The sequence below is a fragment of the Acipenser ruthenus genome, chromosome 15, assembly GCF_902713425.1.
Source record: "Acipenser ruthenus chromosome 15, fAciRut3.2 maternal haplotype, whole genome shotgun sequence".
Taxonomy (NCBI): domain Eukaryota; kingdom Metazoa; phylum Chordata; class Actinopteri; order Acipenseriformes; family Acipenseridae; genus Acipenser; species Acipenser ruthenus.
In genome coordinates, this window is record NC_081203.1 from 22,490,744 (window position 1) to 22,509,390 (window position 18,647).

The window sequence follows — 18,647 nt, forward strand, 5'->3', positions numbered from 1 at the left end:
CATTAAAGCATGGCAAAGCTCCACTCTGCGCTTGGGTTTTGAGAGTAGCCTATGTTACATCAGTTAGGAAACCATCCTATAGTGTAACTAGTATAGTTGCAATTTATTTTTACAGTTAAGGAATACAACAAAATTGTGACAAAAAAAGACAATCCCACCACCCAAGTGGCAATTTTACAATAAAGGTACTGTATTTTTAACTTAGCAAGCTTAGTTCCATAACTGGAGTAATTACAATTCATATAAGCAATGCACTATGCCATTAGTTAAGCCTTTAGTTAGCAATAGATAGTCATGCTTTTGTGTTCTTGTTAATGTTTTTTCAAGACTTCATTTCACTTTGGCCCAGGTGCAGCCACTAGCTCACTTCCTGTGTTGCAGGTACAGTAATTAGACCCCAACTGAGCCTTACATTTTGCATTTAGTGCTGCACATTGGTAGATATGGTCCTTACTTTGCCTTTAACACACGATCAGAGCAGGGAGATTAAATGTATAGTTTAGTTTAGTTTAGTGGCACATAAAAGGCTGCAAAGTAAAAGACCAACAGCAAGACAGTACTGTACATGTGAACATGTGTGTTTCTTTTTTTTCTTTTGGTTATTATCATGTTAAGCGCAATGGCTGAACATTTGACTCCTGTGGAAACTCTACAAAGGATTATTTGTTGACCTTGCACTGTTAGCTTCATAAACATGAACCAGTTCTATGGCTTTCTCATTCACTGTTTTAAAAGGGCTAGCCAGCTTTTACACAGTCCATTTAGATTATGCTTTGGTGCATGGTGGCTGTGCCCAAAGTTCTAAGGTGTAAATACATCAGCCTGCTGATTGAAAGTGTGACATTTTAGCTTGCAGGCTTTTCTGATTTAACTCTTTCAACACTTCAGATCTGTATACAGTTCTTGGAAATCCCTGTAGATCCAAAGCCATTTATTGTTCCTTTCCCTCTGCTTGATTCCTCTATAACTGCTTTTGCTTGGTCAGACTTATATAGCTGATGTATAAGCTAAAAACACCAGCATATTTTACTCTGAGCAAGCCAGAGCAAGGTGTTTTCTTTAGAGATGAGTTTGCAATGGAAATAACTCGCTGTTTCAGGGGAAAATAATTACTGCTGCATGTCCGTAGTGGTCATTTTTATTCCTGTTTGCTCAGTCATGCTCTTAGATGTAGAGGTAAAATATGCTGGTGACTTTATTAAACATAAAATCCATTAGGACAGAAACCTAAATAAATTATATTTATACCATGGGATAATTAACAGATAACAAATTAGTATTATGCAAGCATTCACTCACAAACATTGTCACTGTTTTTTTTAGTGTGCATTGTTTAATAGAAACAGTATGTACAAATTATTTATAGTATTCTGTTTTATAGTTTTTAACATGGTCAATATGTGAAAAACAAGGGCTATGATTTAAATGTGAGCAGTGTATTTATTTGATTTAACTTTACATGCAGAGATAAGCTGCAGCAAAGACAGTGTCTGGGAGATTTAAATGGATTTGGAAGTGGCACATTGTTTTGGAAAACAATGCTTATCGCTGTGTTTTGTAAAAAAAAAACTTGCAAGCAGCAGGGTCTGCAAAGGAAGTTAAACCCAGATGACCTTCACTTTGCATTGAATGTGTTCCTGTATGTACTGGTCTAGAATTCCCAGACTTGTTAAATATAGTTTTCAGACTTTGATTGCTGTCGCTGCCTTTGCTGGGATCAAGTTTTTTTAGCTGTTGTTAGAATGGAAGGTCTTGTACTTGGCTTGGATTACAAGCCACCAGTCCCTGGACCCCCCTTCAACTGCTGCTGTATCATTGACAGGGAATAGAAGTTACTTTTTCCCATTGTTAAGCTGCAGGCTATATACACTAACATGCCTGACTGCGTACAATAGCAAGCTTCTTTTAGATATATAAACGGGTCTTTATCTGTGGGTGGCAATTAGTGGGGTACCTTGTCATGGGCACCAAACTTTGCTTGAGTCCCTAGCCAGGTGTCCAGGTGGGCCTCAGTGAGTGGACAGTCTTGTGTGGTCCTTTCCCGGAAAGACATTAGTTGCACGTTGACGGCTAAATTAGACCCTAATTTTAGATATACACAATATTGGTGAATTGTTTGTGTGCTTCGGAAAAATAAGGTATCATTTACCTGCTTATCCATGGATCCATTGTCCGAGCAGTCACAGAGCACATCTGAAAGGTTTGTTTTGTTACACAGCTCTGGCTGATAAGATCAGTTTGGTTTGTGTGGCTGTTTATGTGGTGATGTCGCTCAAAGCTGGAGAAAGGTATCATGCTTTATCAGCTGTTTAGTGGGGTAAGGTAACCAGATCACCTCCTTATCGTCCTTTATTAAAGATGACTAAGAGTCCTGTTTTCATTTGTTCTAATGACTACCATAGTCTTGCATTCATTCTCAATACCTTCACTCCCAGTCTTAGAGACTTTACCCTGTAAATTGTGAATGGTATTGAGACATACTGTATTATTTCAACCTTAAGGCAAGCTTGGTTTTTTTTTACGGTGTAGTTATAGTGGGATAGTTTGAGATAACAAGAAATATTTTATTGATGAGCTTTTCTTAATAACAACTACTGACTTGTTTCTGCTCTTAAAGAAAAAAAACACACACACATTGGGTTGCCATTATAATACTGCTGGCGTGTAACCAGTGCCCCCGAGTACTGGGCCATTTCATTCCATTGTAGTGTTACTGCGTTGCTCTCTAACCCTTTGTGAATGGTAACCTCAATGCTGTTTGCATTACTGGGTTATGCAATGTATTTGTGTTTGTCACTTTGGTTTGCATCCAATTTAAAGTGACAACCGCAGTGACAAGCCACAAACAACAAACAACAGGTTTTGTGGCTTGTGACAGGGTAAAGACTGTGTTTGGAAAGCTCAAATGTGTTGAGTGAGTGATTAAATTCAGGGCTTATCAGATGAACAGTCGTGCCAACTAATGACATCTTTACAGCTGACCGACACAGCCAGGAAGATCTCTTCAGCTTGAACATGTAAATGGTGCTTTTATTGCTGTCATTTACCTTATTTGTGAAACTTTTAACTTCAACTTGTTCTGAAGCTGGAGTAATGAATGCCAACATTTGTGTAATGCACTAAACTGATTTAAGAAAGTAACTAGGTATAGTAGTGTATCTTAAAATTGTTGCTTCCTGAACCAAATTAAATCTTGAAGATGTCTTTTTTTTTTTGGAACAATTATTTGTATTCATTTCCCCTAATTGTGGAATGTCCAATTATTCTGGTTCACCACTGCAACCCCTGCACTAACTCGGGAGAGACGAAGACAAGCACACCTGTCCTCCGAAACGAGTGCCATCAGCCATCTGCTTTTTTCACTCTGCAAGCCTGCCTTGTAGCCATCTCCGAACTTACAGTGTTGGAGGTAGGCCTGCAGGCACCCGGCCAGCCACAGGGGTTGCTGGTGTGCGGTGAGCCAAGGACTCTCCAGCCGACCTAACCTCTCCCCGCCCGGGCAGCGCTTAACTTAGTGTGCGCCGCCCCCTGAGAACTCCCATCCACGGTTGGAAGTGGCAGAACTTGGATTTGAACTGGTGATCTTCAAGCTCTAGGGATCATCCTGCACTCCGGGTGGAGTGCCTTTACCGGATGCGCCACTTGGGAGCCCCCTAAAAATGTCTTTATAACAGTCATTATAAACTGTTGTACTTCTGGACTTAGCCTAGTAGTAAGGTCTCCCCACCAGGTTATTTGGCTCACATAATTGTGTTTCCAGAGTCTTGTTCCACTACAAGAAACGATAGCTTTGGGGAATGTAACCAAACTAGACAGTCATGGTATGTCTTTTAATAAAGTTGCATGCCAAGAATGTTCCACAAAAATCCTGTTTTCCTAATATACTGTAGCTTTAAATTGTTCCACTATACTAGAGTGGTATACAAACAACATGTTGATTTAACAGTTGAAAGAAGCTAACCTTCAGAGTCATCATGGTTTGAAAGTATTTCCTTCCTTTGGTTTAATAATCAAGGGATTTTTCAACATTATTTCAGAGTGGTCCCTTGCACAGCTGCTGTCTTTGGTGCTGGTGGGTTGGTTTTCTTCAGTGGGGGAGTTCAATGAAGAGACCATATTGTGGGAATGAAAGAGGAAGTCTTTATCAAAGTAGTCTGCTATCTGATGTAGTTGAATGCTGTGGATGTAAGCAAAGACAATAGCAGAACAAATTATTTTAGATTTAAGGTTAAATAGAGTTAACTTCCTGGACAGTTTTATGCCACGAATGAAGAGGAATTAAGTAACAGAAGTATGATTTTAAAAACCATTGCATGAAAGTTAAATTGCAGTAGAACTTCTTTTTTTTTTTTTACGCAATGGATTTGACGTCATCTGGCGTGGTTAAAAAAAAAAAAAAAAAGGTTTTGATATTCAAATTCCTACATTCCTGATGTTTTGTGATGGAACATCAGTTAAATGCTATGTCTGTGCCAGGTAAAGTGATTCTTTCTATCTTATCTGCTGATCTTGTTAGGGCTGGGAAAAAAAGCTTTTAGGGAGAAAAAAATTCATCTGAGTTGACTTTTATATGTATGATGGTAATCTGATTGTTCCAAAGAGCCATCTTCGCAATGTTTCAGTGTGTCTAGCAGACCTCGAGGGAGCCTGTATAATAAGATTACATGATTATATTGTAATATTAGACAAATGAAAATATAGGGGTCATCGACACTTTAAAATATATCTCTGTATATCTGTAATTATTCAAGTGCCCTTGTTTATGATCTCCACACTGGGGGTTGCAGTATTTTTAAAGAAAAGGATATCTATAACTACCTCTAGTAGGGCCACTATAGGCAGCAAAACTAATCTGACTGCATGGTGTTGAAATTGTTCTGAAGGAATGCATGACCATTCTTCAAAGATTACTTCTTTTCTGGCTTGTGGGTGGCTGAAAATCTGCAGTCAGATCTCCAGAATGTCCCTTAGAGTTATCACTTTGGAGGCATATGAAAGATTAGTCAGGGAGAGTGAAGCACCTATCAACCGAACACCTACTATTAATCCTTTATCAAAGTCTGTCAGATTTTTGTATTTTTTACATACTAAATTAATGGAAATTGGGGGCCAATCACACAAAGTGTGTGTTGACAGTGTTTCTAATTGTCCCACCCCTGCATACTATATGTGTGTGTGTGTCAGCAGTCTTAAGCATTGCGATAGTCCAGCCATCATAGAGAACAGAATTATCTGATAAATCTAGTCTCCCTGAGGCAATGAGATCAGTGACTCAATGTGGGATGCTTGCTCAGTGTAAAGAAGCCGACGGATGACAAAGGCAGATAAGATGTTCTAGGCTGATTAAACCCAAAGGTTAGTGTGCGCCGCTATCTAGAATCCAACCCTCAGATGTCGAAGCATCCAGAGACATGTATTGAGATGTGTTTTCCTTCCATCAGCAGCACTCTGCTTACTTCTCTGAGCTGATGGTGTGTGCTTTGCTTAGATCCCCATCCTGATTAACATATGCCAATACCTGCATTGCTTTAATGAGAATGTTTCTGAAAGACTAGAGGGGGGATCTCTCAACAGAGCACTGGCTGCACGTTGAGTGTAATGGAGCTGGAAAGCTGATTCGTATCAAGGCATGTGTTTGTTTGAAAAGGTTAGAGAACAGGAACAGGGCTTTTTGTTGAGAAAATAAAACACAAATACATTACCTAAACAAAGGTACAGAGCCCCCAAAGTTTTCAATTCCAGTAGGTTATTACCTTATGAGTCGATATTGAAGATCTATATCCGAGAGCTCCAGATATTTGCTGTTCATATAAAGCTTTAACAAAGACAAGACAGGTCACCCCCCCCCCCCTTTTTGTAGAGACTGTAAGAAAGCTGATTGAAGAAATTAATAATTGTTACACCTGTGTAGTTGTAGCAGCGTAGCTGTTTGCCTTACAAAAAATGAAAATAAAAGCCAAGGAAGCAGGTTTCAAATGTGTGTGCGTGCGTGTGTGTGTGTGTGTGTGCGTGTGTGTGTGTGTGTGTGCGGGCAGGTATTACTATCAATGTGCGGACAAAATTTGAGAAAATGCCCCCACAAAGATAGTAACTCCTGAAAAAACGATGTTGTGGGGACGTCAGCACTTTGTAAAATACCTTTTTAAGAACTAAATATGCCTTAAAAAAATTAAAAATAAAAGTGCCAAAATATTTAGTTTGTTGTCGACTTTCACCTTGTGTGGAGTTTTGTCTGACTGGAGTGTGTGTGTGTGTGTGTGGGGGGGGGGTTGATATTATGTAAACAAACTGGAATGTAAACAAGGTTGATCCTCTGATAAAACTGAGTGCATAGGCAGGCTAACCTGCAGAAGAATGTGGGAAAGAATCATATTGTAGATGGACATATCAGCAAATTGGTACCAACTGAGGTGTACACTCAACAAATAATGAAAAGAGAAGCAACTAATGAATAACAAGACTGATGGACAGATGCCAATATGCAAACTGCATAATAAAAATGAATTGACGGATCTATGGAAATTGATTGGCCCTGTCAGAAACGGGAGCCACCAATCAGGTCAGATATTACCTATTGAACAGCACTGAATCTTTAGGGACTGTGCTAATGAAGAAAATTCCCTTCAGTTCAATAGAACGTGCTGCATGTACATTTGTATAGTTGTTATGCTGATCAGTCCTCTGGTCTTTATTCTGTGATTATATGAAAGCCACCTTTCTAGTGCAAGTTTCAATCACTTTGGCCAAGGCAGCACATCTAAAGGGCTGTTAGTACGTGTAGGTGCTCCATATCTAAGACTGCAGAAACAGTTCTTGTTTAATGTGGAACAATCTCAAAAGTGAAGACAGTGGGCATTCTGGATAAATACCTGCAGATTCCCCAACTTCCCTGCTGAGGGTAATTGCTGAGCGATGGTCAAGTATCCATTCAGAATTTAAACACCTTAAATTCAGTAGGTTAAATAAGTACCTCAGTGGCAGGCCATGATGGCTTTACACCCTATTAACTGTGCTTTAGCAAGATCTTCTTTGTCCACCTCTTATATCATTATTATTATTTGTTTATTTAGTAGACACCTTTATCCAAGGCGACTTACAGAGACTAGGGTGTGTGAACTATGCATTAGCTGCATTGTCACTTACAACTACGTCTCACCCAAAAGACGGAGCATAAGGAGGTTAAGTGACTTGCTCAGGGTCACACAATGAGTCAGTGGCTGAGGTGGGATTTGAACCGGGGACCTCCTGGTTACAAGCCCTTTTCTTTAACCACTGGACCACACAGCCTCAAGCTGTGTTAATCATTGCACTGCTTACCGCTTTCATTCTCACAATCATTTTGTTCAGCCATCAAAAGTGACACAAACTCTTACAGAGCCTTTGAAAAAATTCCCAGCTTTGATAGCTGTGGTGTGAATGGAGACTTATTGCAGTTGTTTAGGACGCATCCCAGAATGTAATGTATTCAGTTCATTAGGTTACATGTATTCTATGATTTAAAAAAAAAAAAAACTAGCTATGGGTAGTGGTTAATTAGGAGAAGAATGTATTGTATGCTATCTTCCAAACCCTATTTAGTTTGATTGCATTAAAACTCCAAATTAAAGACACTGGATCCAGCTGTAATCCAGCTGTTAGACTCAAAAGCAGTTATAGTACAGTTCAGTGATGGTAATTGAAGTAACTTTGTAATTACAGCAATTGTACCCTCTGACTAGTTAAATAACTGAAGAGGAACTGCCACTTCCTTTAAATATCAGTTAACATAAATGCGTCTTAACTAGAACTTTAAAATGCTGTTTAAATGCAGGCTGAAGAGCCGCTGTATGAAAGGATGGAGTCTTATTGCTACAGCAGTGTCTGAGAGAGGTATAGGGTTAAATTAGCACACACTTCTTTTTGATTCAGTTGCAGTTCAGGAGACAGCAAGCTGGTGCTAACACAGCCCTTAACAAGGGCACGCAGGAAGTGTCACTGACAGGCCCATTTTAATTCTATATTAACCTTTGCCCTTTGTGCCCCGGGTCACAGGGGAACACGTCTATCTTTGCATATCTGTATGAGACGCTCTCAATCCCCCAGACACCCAGGGAGACCCAGGAAAGGGCAATAATACAACCTCGCCACACCTGGAATGAAGGATTTTATTAGTGTGCACATGGCATTAAATGTGCTGTGTGTTTGCCCACCAACGAAGTCTAAATAAGATATTGAGCTGATATGGATTCTGTCAGAGATAAAGGTAATGGGAGGTGTGGTGGAGATTGCCTGCACCCAGCAATTATTCATCAAACTGCAAAGTGTGTATACCCAGTTTACTTTGTGTTTTATTTTGTAGATAGCATCTTTTAAAGGCATATTACCTAACATGAAATCAAATATGTTTATACTTTAAAAATTCCTATGATATAATAGATCTTGGATACTTAATGTATAACCTCCTACTGCTGCAAATAATAGCAGGAGCATGCGTGTTTGGTTCAAAGAGTGACATAGTGGCAAGTATAAAGTGACCTAACGTTTTAGTATAGACTCTTTTCTATTTAATAATCTAAATTAAAAAACAAAAAGAAACCAAAAATAAAACATGTGCAATTTATTTGCAAAAAAAGCTACTCACTAATATAATCTTGTACCTTCTACAAAGCAAAATAACACCATGTGGTTTCAGTCTATGGTATTTGAGCTACAAGGAATTATACAGAATAATGGAAATACCAGTGATATATAACACACTCTTCTCTGTAAATGGAACAGCAGATCTGACAGACTTCTGTTCTGTTGGCAGGATTTCTGTATCCTAGACAACACAAATACTGATTTTCCAAGCAACAGTTCTGAAACTGTTTTACAAGCAACAGTTAGTCTGATTTAAAGTGATGAATCAGACTAACTTCCCTGAAGGAATTAGAGGCTGTAATTTCATTTCATAGCTTTTCCAGTTCAATTCCAAATGATGGCACAAAGCTGCAGTTTAAATCACTGCTTAATCTTTTGGCAGTTGTAAAGCAGACAAATGCTGCTTGTAACATCAAACTTTAGGCTGCTCTCCATGCATCTGTGCGTTCATTTTAAAAAAAAAGGTTTATTTGAAAAGGGATTTGTGCTGCAAATGTGTTCATGGATTTGAAGCTACAGTATCAGGAGGAGCTGGAGTTCAGCTTCCTGTGCTCTCCCTTATATACACTGGGACCTTTAATTCTTAGAAAGCACAAGAGATTTGGGGTTGGTTTTTAATTTGGATGTGGAATGCAGGGGAATGAGAAAGCTGGTGTAGCATTGGGGATGCTGAACTCACGTCATCACATGTCAAATGAATATTGCGTTTGTTGTCGTGAATGTATCCCAGCAGGTTTCCATTTTTGCTATGCTTGTTTTTCTTATTAACAGGGAATTGAACATTATGGGACACCTTTCATGAAAGTGGAGTAAATTGGTATAAGCAGTGGAATGTATACACACCAGGCAAGGCCTTTCACTTTTTGAAGCCTAGGTTGGAATCTGGATCTGGCCACAAGAGCAATGAGTTTAATGGTCTTAGTGATCATAGACCCACATTATTACAGTTACTGCTTGAGAAAGACCCCAGATAAGGAACGAGATATGCTTGCAGAGCTGTAAGGGGAAGCTGTAATAGCCTCTGCAGGCACCATTCCTTACTGTAGCCACTGTACACCACTGTCCCTGCCCTGATTGTGTTTGATCAAGTCTGCTGTAAGATTTTTATTAGACCTTTATCTCTTATACTTTTGTACTGGATTTTATTTACATTGCTTTGAGGTTCTCTGTATTGTGTTGTATTTAGCTGGATTTTTCCCTTTAAAGGGCTAAGACATGCACTAGATGATTGATTCATATCCAAGTCCCCTCATCTCTTCTAAAGCACGCCCAGTCTCTCTCCGCGGGGCCTGCCTCTGGCATCCCCTATCCTTGTTGCAAGCTCACTGACCTTTTGTCCAATCTGCTTCTGTTTCATTGAAGTGTAGGATTTCAGGACTCTTACCAGGATCACAACCGGTGGAAGGTAATTGGCTTGCTGGAGGTGGTGTTAAGACTAAGTGATCTTAAATGCAGGCCAACACGCTATAGCTGTGAAATCTGAGCCCCAGGAGTAGAATAGCTCCAGATCACATTTATACTATTTCCAACCAATTCAGCACGGTTATTAGTGGAAAACACATGTTTATTGAAGGGATTTCAGTGACCTGTAAAAGAATTAGGGGTTTAGTCTGAGCCAGTGTGAGAGACCAAGTACATCAAAGTGAGAACCTTCCACTAAAAATACATAACATTGCGATAAACTGCAGCTCTAAGCACTGCGCTATTCCAGTGCTGTGTGTGAATTGAAGCTAAATGTAACCAGTGCAGTAGCATTTTACAGTAAGATGTTGCATTGTAGTATTATAATGCTTTATAGCTTATGATTACTGTAATTTAGTGTGTGGGTAGATGGTTGTAGGATTTAGTGTTCAAATCACCAGAGCTCATCTAGCACAGTCACATGTAATGCTTTCAGTCTGGGGAACGATTTGAACAAAAACTAAAAGATCCATTACCACTGCGATGTCTCGACACGCCAGTTGAACCTCTGTTTGCTAAAGTGTTTAATGATTTTCTTTTCATTAAAGCAAATGAGAATTAATATGATAAGTGTGCACCTAGAATACAAATAAACAAACAAACAAAAAAACTAAACACAGTAAGAAAATGTATGTTGGCATCTAAAATAGAAATAATACGATAATCTAACCTTCTTTTCTTACTGAAACATCTGATTATAACATGATTTTATATTATAAAATAGGATACAACATAAAGGAACACTAGTCATTTAATTATTATTATTTTTTTTGCTTCCTTCACACACCATGTAAAGCAATATTATGTGTTTTAACGTTGTCTTAATTCAGGATAAAACTCCACACACTAATATCATTCCTGCATAATAATGTGAGCTTTATGGAAATCCAATTGACATTTCATATGCTCTCCAATACCATATGCGGGCTCAAATAGAATAATCTGTTCAATTAATGGTGAGCTGTTCGGAACAGATAATGTTTCTGATGATGTGTACTGTAATCAGTATGAGCTGATGACCTGTGAGTTTGTTCTGCTAGCCAACCGACTGACATTAATTAGTTATGGTGAGAAATAGTCTTGTGTACAGAAGGGAAAGCATGCATTACACGTGCGGAACTTGCTACTTTGTATTGAATTAGGGTGTGGTTAATCAAATGAAAGCCAGTGTTTCAGTAAGCAAGATAAACTAAACTTGAAATTGGCATGGCATTACATGGCACCACATCTGCCTGGAAAAGACCCTGCAAATTTAAGGGGGCAGTCTGGAAGCAGACTGAGATCATACTCAATTGAGATGTGTAAACGCATCCATCAGAATGATAAGGTCACCTGCTAGAGCCGCAGCTCTTCAGTATTTTCCTGGTTGTTCTGTCTTAGTTTATAGCATGCTGGCTGCATAAAGCTGGCAAGTAATAAGTGTCAAAGTGTGGGAAATGGAAACCTGTAAATCTTTTTTTTGTATTGTTCAATGGGGAAATTGATACGCTTAGGTAGATGAATTTATATTATATTTCTAAATCAAAGTAAGGAAGTATCTGTTGTGAGGTTTGACGTCTTGAGGTGTTATGAAGTTTTACTTCTGAGACATAGAAATGTGCTCAACATTGGACATTTATGTGCTTTTACACTGTCCTGAAGAAACACAGTCTGCTGGGTAAGTTGTTAACATCCTTCTTAGCTATATACATGATAATACAGTAGAAAGAGAAACATGTTACAGTGGGTGCCTATACTATGCATTTGCATTGCTTAGCATGCCCATCAGCATGCCCATCTACTCTAGTGTCTGGTATTTAGATTTCTGTGCCGGAGATGCAAGTGGAAAAAAAAAAACATAGCCTGCGACCTTATATGTATTGGAGCCAATTCTGGCAACAACAAAGGGAAATGACCATCCATTTTGGGATGTTTCGCAGGAAGTGTAAGTGAGAGCCGAAACAAATGTTTTATCATCATAGTTTGATACGGCCATTGCTGAAGTACGAGAAGGAAAACTATATATATATATATATATATATATATATATGAAGCAATGAAAGCCTCCGTTGGGGATTCCCAGGAATGTGTAACACTAAATTGCAGTCCTACCTGTCTCTGCCGTTTACTGTCTTATTTCTGAATTCCTAACAGGATAAGGCAAGCGCTGCTTCCTAATCACCTCTTTTATAGCCACACACTGCAAATTATCCACAAAACAAGCACCTACTGTTACATTCAAAGAAGAAGAATCTATAAACTAGGAGATTGCCTCAGGATAAATATATGCTCTCCAAGTGAAAACTCTATGTGTGTCGTTTCATATATGTACACTGACTGGCCGAAGAAATAGAGAATTACCCTAATAGTGGATACAACTGAATGTCCCTGCACACACACCCAGCTTATATAGGTCAAGGCGATGTTATTATTTGATTTACATTCGTTAATTTGTTTCATGCATTCACACCATAGTAGTCCTTACCTGAGTTGTATTTACACCACATGCTCTTCGGATCTAGTTTCATAACCAACTAGGATTCTCATAGTTTGCTTAACCCACTTTGAATTGGGTTGGATTTCCATAGCGTCTTTAATGGCTCCTTTCCGTATAGCCAGGTATACCCTTTGAATACACCAGGTGTCCTTTAGGCTGGAGAGGGCATGCCCTGACCCCTGTCAACAACAAAGTAATTGTGCTGATAACACCATATTACATTGATGATTAATTAATTGCAAGATGCAATCAGACTTCAGTCGTTTTTGACAATGAAAAAGGCACCATTGAGTTAAGTTAGTAGAATCATTTAAAAAAATAAAACTGGTTTCAAAAAGCTTTTAAATTACCATGGAGACACATATCATTTGAAGGTGGTTTTTGGGCGGATATTTTTAATAACCAGTTTTGTTTTAATTTACGAGTGCCTGCTGTAAAGACTTGTACAATACACAGTATTTCATTGGTCAGTAATACATTAATACAAACTTAGACAGTTATGGGACAAGGTGTGGTGCTGCAATACTATGTTAGCTGAAAAATGAGCAAGATAAGGTTTAATCCTTTGCTGCAAATCTTTGTAAAAATTGATAATATAGTCAATATTTTGTCTTGAAAAGCCTTCTTCAACTGCCCGGCAATAAATTATATCAATACACTTTGCAATCAGTGTCAAGGAATCTGAATTTTTGTTCACACATACAAAAAAAAAGAAGTGGAAACACCTGCTATAGGTCGCATACACTTAACATTGCATTCTATATAAGCTGCATCTCCCTCTTGCAACTATCAGTGACAGTGGGGAAGACAGAAGGGAAGTTATGAGGCACTCAGTAAGCATGTGCTTATATAGCCAAGACTGCACAGTTGAAAGATGCACCAGGCCATTGGAGAACATACTGCATCTCTTTCCAAGGAAGCTGGGTGTAGAAATTGAATCTCTACCACCCTGGCTCTCCATGGTGGCTCCTTCCTTACTGAAAGTGTTATTAATGACTTTGAAAAATGTTATGTTGAACATGACTATACATCATTTAGAAAATTCTGTTTTGCATTGGCTATACCACTACCGACTAGACAATTTCTTGTCAACTTGGTAAGCTTGTCTTCAGTATTCCACATTTTGAATTTGAGCCTTATGTTTAATCCTATAGCATTATTATATTAAAACATTATTGATTTACATCTTACATCAGTAAGATAATGTTGTACGTTACATAACGATAAAATATAAACATTACAACAATGTTGCTTTCAATGTGTTTTTATTACTGCATGGTATTAAGGTGAAATGATCTCAATGTAACTTTTATATACACAAAAAGAAGCACTGTAGTATCCCATGAGAAAATCTCATATTTTCCTACAGCAAGTTTATGGTTAGCATATGCACACATTGAAACTTGTGAGCATTCCTTGGCATGCTGCACTCTGAGCTGTAATGTCTTTGACAGGAGGGTGTCTTTATTGTAAGTGTCTGCAGTGCTCAAAAAAGAGCCTACAGGATCTGCCTTCCTTTTATGCAGTACAATATGCAGCAATAAAATCTTACAAGATCCACTTGAGAGTGCTAAGAGTGGCAGGGTAATGCAGGCAGGAGGCGGGGCTACCCTGAGTGTCTCCAGACTGGGGGCCTCCGGGCTCTCCAGCTCAAATACTTTTAACAGTGTCCAGTCCTGGTGCCATCACATTGCAGACATGGGTGCAGGTTTTGAATTGGTCTGGTTTATGTCATACTTGAAGAAAGTGGTATGTGGATACCATTATAGTGAAGTAATCTCAACAGAGATAATTTGGTAAGACTACACTGTTGTAATATTCCAATACTGCACTTGAGCTTGAATACCATATACAGAGTGCAACCCCAGTTGCTGCTTCACATATAGATATACAATGTATAGAAATATAAATAGAGAGAGCGTTTTTGTTTATGTATGCCAGACATCCTGTCATTTGTTATACTATATATTATACACTGTTTATCTTGGTTTGACCTTAGAGTTATGCAATATGCTATCAGTAATACCAATACTCCTATATATATATATATATATATATATATATATATATATATATATATATATATATATATATATATATATATATATATATATATATATATATATATATAATAACATGAGGATCAATTGTGTTAAAAGATCATGCAGTGATGTAATATATGTTTTCCATCTACCTCTTTACATACATAATATGATCTAAATTAATCAATGTCACCTGCCTGTAATTAGCAGGCAAGTATATCAAGAGGACAAAATGTTTGTACAGGGCCGTCTGTGTGAAGGCAAGAGGATGTCGGTATTATGTTATTTGAAGTGTGTGTGTGTGTGCGTGTGCGTGTGCGTGTGCGTGTGCGTGTGACTGGTAAACGGCTTAGCTGTCCAGTTTAGTTAGAACTGGAAAAGAAAGTATAGTTTCGAACTCCATATGGGAGTTAAGTTTTTGTTTTGAATTCTTTTATTTCTGTAATTAATAAATTATAAAAAGTACTGTTCTGTGTCTGGCTCTGCTTTTAAAGGGTGCAGACGAACCTTGCACTTGGAAACTCTTTCACAATATATAAAATAGCTACAGTATTTGCGGATGTTTTAGATGTGATAGTGCAATGAAAAAGCTTTTTAGGTTTAGCAAGCAGCAGAGGCAAGAAACTGCAGACAGGAATATTTTGTCTGAGGCTGTTTTGAACCGGGCCTTTGATTGTGATTCACTGTTCAGCACTATTCTGTGACATTAATTACTTTATAGTAACCAGATCTGCATGAGCTAAAGAGGACATCCTGTCACACATGGCCCTGATCTGAAGTGCTGGCCTAATGTTATGCAGGTTGGCTTGGCCAGCAATGCCAGAACAACAGTCTCAGCTAATTAATGGGGATGGTTTACTGAACTGAGTGAAATTAGGTCATTTTTCTGCCTCTTTCAATCATTCAGTCAAGCACATCACAGCAGATATACATACTCAAAAGGAGGCTACAGTCTGGTGTCCACATTATTCAAGTGCTGTTGTGAGTGAATTCAACATGTAACACTTAGCCAACTCGAATTAGAGATGGAGCTCACAGTTTGAAAGGATCACAATTCAAGACGAATGCCACTTTGGTCTCTTGCCACAAGGCATTGGTAACTTGTAATGATTTGGCACCAGAATCTGTATTCAGCTAAGCCAAATATTGTTAAATACCAGACTGACTTTGAAAAACCTGGCATTGAAAGGCACTAGTAAAAATACTTTTTTTTCCATATGGGGTATTCTGACTTCATTGGAACATATGTAATATTTGATATATTAACACCCGAATACTAATAATAATGAATTGTAATTGATTTATTATTATTTAGTCACTTAGCAGATGCTTTTATCCAAAGCGACTAGGGGGTGAACTATGCATCACAACTGCTACTGCAGAGTCATTTACAATAAGACCTCAGTTTTATGTCTCATCCGAAGGACGGAGCACAAGGAGGTTAAGTGACTTGCTCAGGGTCACACACAGTGAGTCAGTGGCTGAGCTGGGCTTGAACCTGGAACCTCCTATTACAAACCCCTTTTTTTAACCACTGGACCACCAAACATCCTTGGGCTTTACTGTTACTCTACTGCAGACAAAGTATGCTTGCTGTTAGCCTTTTAATCGATATACCTAATTTGTAGGGCAAACATTTTTTGTTATAATCTAGCCATGCTAAACTATCTTATGTAAATGCAAGACTATCTTCTCTTTGGTTTTGTGCACCACATATTTGAGCCCACTAGAATTATTTTTTCCATTGACACTTGTGAGCTTCTTTACATTAATCAAACTTGGCGTGGTTGCCTTATTTAAATGAGCCACGTAGAATCCTTGGTCCAGATTTACCAAGGTTCTTCTCCAAAGTGTGATTTGCACCATCTAGTTACAGTAACAAGCAACTCAGAAGTTTAATTGAAAGCATATTACAACATTTGTAACATTTTAATAGTTTATTTTCCTTTCACAAAGCAATGGGGCAAAATGCACTTTGTCATAAGGACCTTGTTATAATGAGCCCTAAATGTCTTGTGGTAGATTAATGAACTGTCTGTGGAGACTGAACTGGCTGAACCCAACCAAAGAATTGTTTTTGAGTCGAAATCAACCATAATTGCACCAATGCATCCTTTAATTATATCAGTTAAATAACAGACCACCAAAAATATTCAATTATAAAACAAAGAAATAAATAACCCTAAAAAGGCTTTAGCACATGCCAGGTCAGACTCCATGTCTCCTTTCCAAATGCCTGATGCCTTCCTTTGGATCCCATAACAACAGGGCACAGGGTCACCATCTCTAAATTGGAAATCAATTCAGCATATTGTCCGGTTTTGGTTGAATTGAGAAAACCATGGCAACCAGAGTGAGGGCTAGATTTTAGTTGACAAATAAGCAGGCCTCTTTTTATGTCATCATATTTTGGGAGTCAATAGGGCGGAGTAAGGCAATTAAGCCTGTTGGTTAGCCAAAGGTTGTCCCTAAACAGTCTTTAGGCGATATTGTGAAATGACTTGGCTGATCACTTGCGATTAGCACATTGTCCCATTCCGATTTAGAGCAGCAGAATTGCCCCACTAATTCAGATATTGCTTTTTACATCTAAACTATTTAAATTAGTTTATGTTACTGCTGTCAAGATGTGAAAAATGCCTTCTTACCCAAGTTTCAACACAAATATAGATTACAGAATCAGTGTGTACTGTATGTCACTTAGGCTACGGAGACAAGGTGTTACAGTGATGGTTGTAGGTTGGGACCACCCTGCCTATTTTGATTGACAAATGATACGTTGATTTATCAAGAGTCTTGAAACATGTAATCAGTTGATATCTCATGAATACGAGGACTGTTAAGTATAAATACCATACCCTGGGGTGTTATATTTCTTACAAGTGTTAAGAAAATAAGCTGTCAGCTTTGTTTCACTACAAAACACAATTCTGGTAAGGTGGTACATTCTATTAAAAGAATGGCTACAGATTTTAGTTTAACAAGGGAGTGTATACGGGTGTATGCTTAGGTTTGTGTTTGTATGGTATTAAAAAGAGAACAGATTTTAAATGTAATATACAGAAGGCTGGATTTGATGGTGCATTTACTGATAGACAAACACATTTATTGGACTCGGGTCATAGGTTTGTTTTTTTGGATCACAGGGATTTGGAATGTTGTGGTCTGCTAATGGTTCTGCAACAGTTTTACCATTTGGTATTTGAATAGTCTTTTTGTGGAAGGGATTTTACATTTAATGTTTATTCATTCTAAGAGTACCCATTAATATATATTACTTCTCAGTTCCAAAGTGGCCTAACAACAGTGAGCAAAAGTGAATAGGCGACAAGAAGACAACAGTTAAAAAGAGTCTTGGTAAACTAAGGTAAGGACACTTTAGCTATCATAGTAAAAATACGGGAAAAAAAAGATATTTATTGAAATGGAGCCAGCAGCTGCACAGCTCAATCCTTAGTCACTTACAAGCTGGAGCCTGGCAAGGGATGCCTTCTCATAATAGGTGCCATCATCCCCTGTCATTAACCTGGAAAGGATGTCTGGACGTGCTTATCAGTGGAATAGCAGGAGGCCTGACAATTCTGAGTCGGGGTGGCAAGAAACTATCTCTGAGCATAATAAGATAACCTAGGAATGAGGGAAGATTCGCAGTGAATGACGAACTAAGTGGTCCATGAGCTGGATCAATGCAACAGTTGTTGAGATTGTATGCTTTTATGTCTGCTGGCTGGCTCATTTTTCTTTCCCGTCTCCCTCTTCATGAGCGTCTGGCTGCTACTGATAGGAGCCTGTGAAGTCAATCTGCTATATTGACTTGGATGGCTCGAGGGGAATGTACGGTTTGGGCCACATCTCACCTCTCTGGCATAGGGGCTCGGTTGGAGTGATGACTTCTGATGAGCTTGATCTGTTGTCGGCCCTTCATCTCTTTACAGCAGCCTGTGCTGTCTTGTTTCCCCACGCTCGCTAACAAGATTTGCAAGGTTCTCTCACAGCTTCTTTCATATGGTTTTGTTGGTTTCTCAGTGGGAAGGACAGAAACTGGAGCT

At 38.5% G+C, this 18,647-nt stretch overlaps 1 protein-coding gene across 4 annotated transcripts in view; it reads left to right on the forward strand.

The window, feature by feature from the left end:
* Positions 1–18,647, forward strand: part of LOC117973989 (kinesin-like protein KIF26A) — a 115,972-nt gene that overhangs the window by 4,260 nt on the left and 93,065 nt on the right. The gene's annotated exons all lie outside the window — the stretch shown is intronic.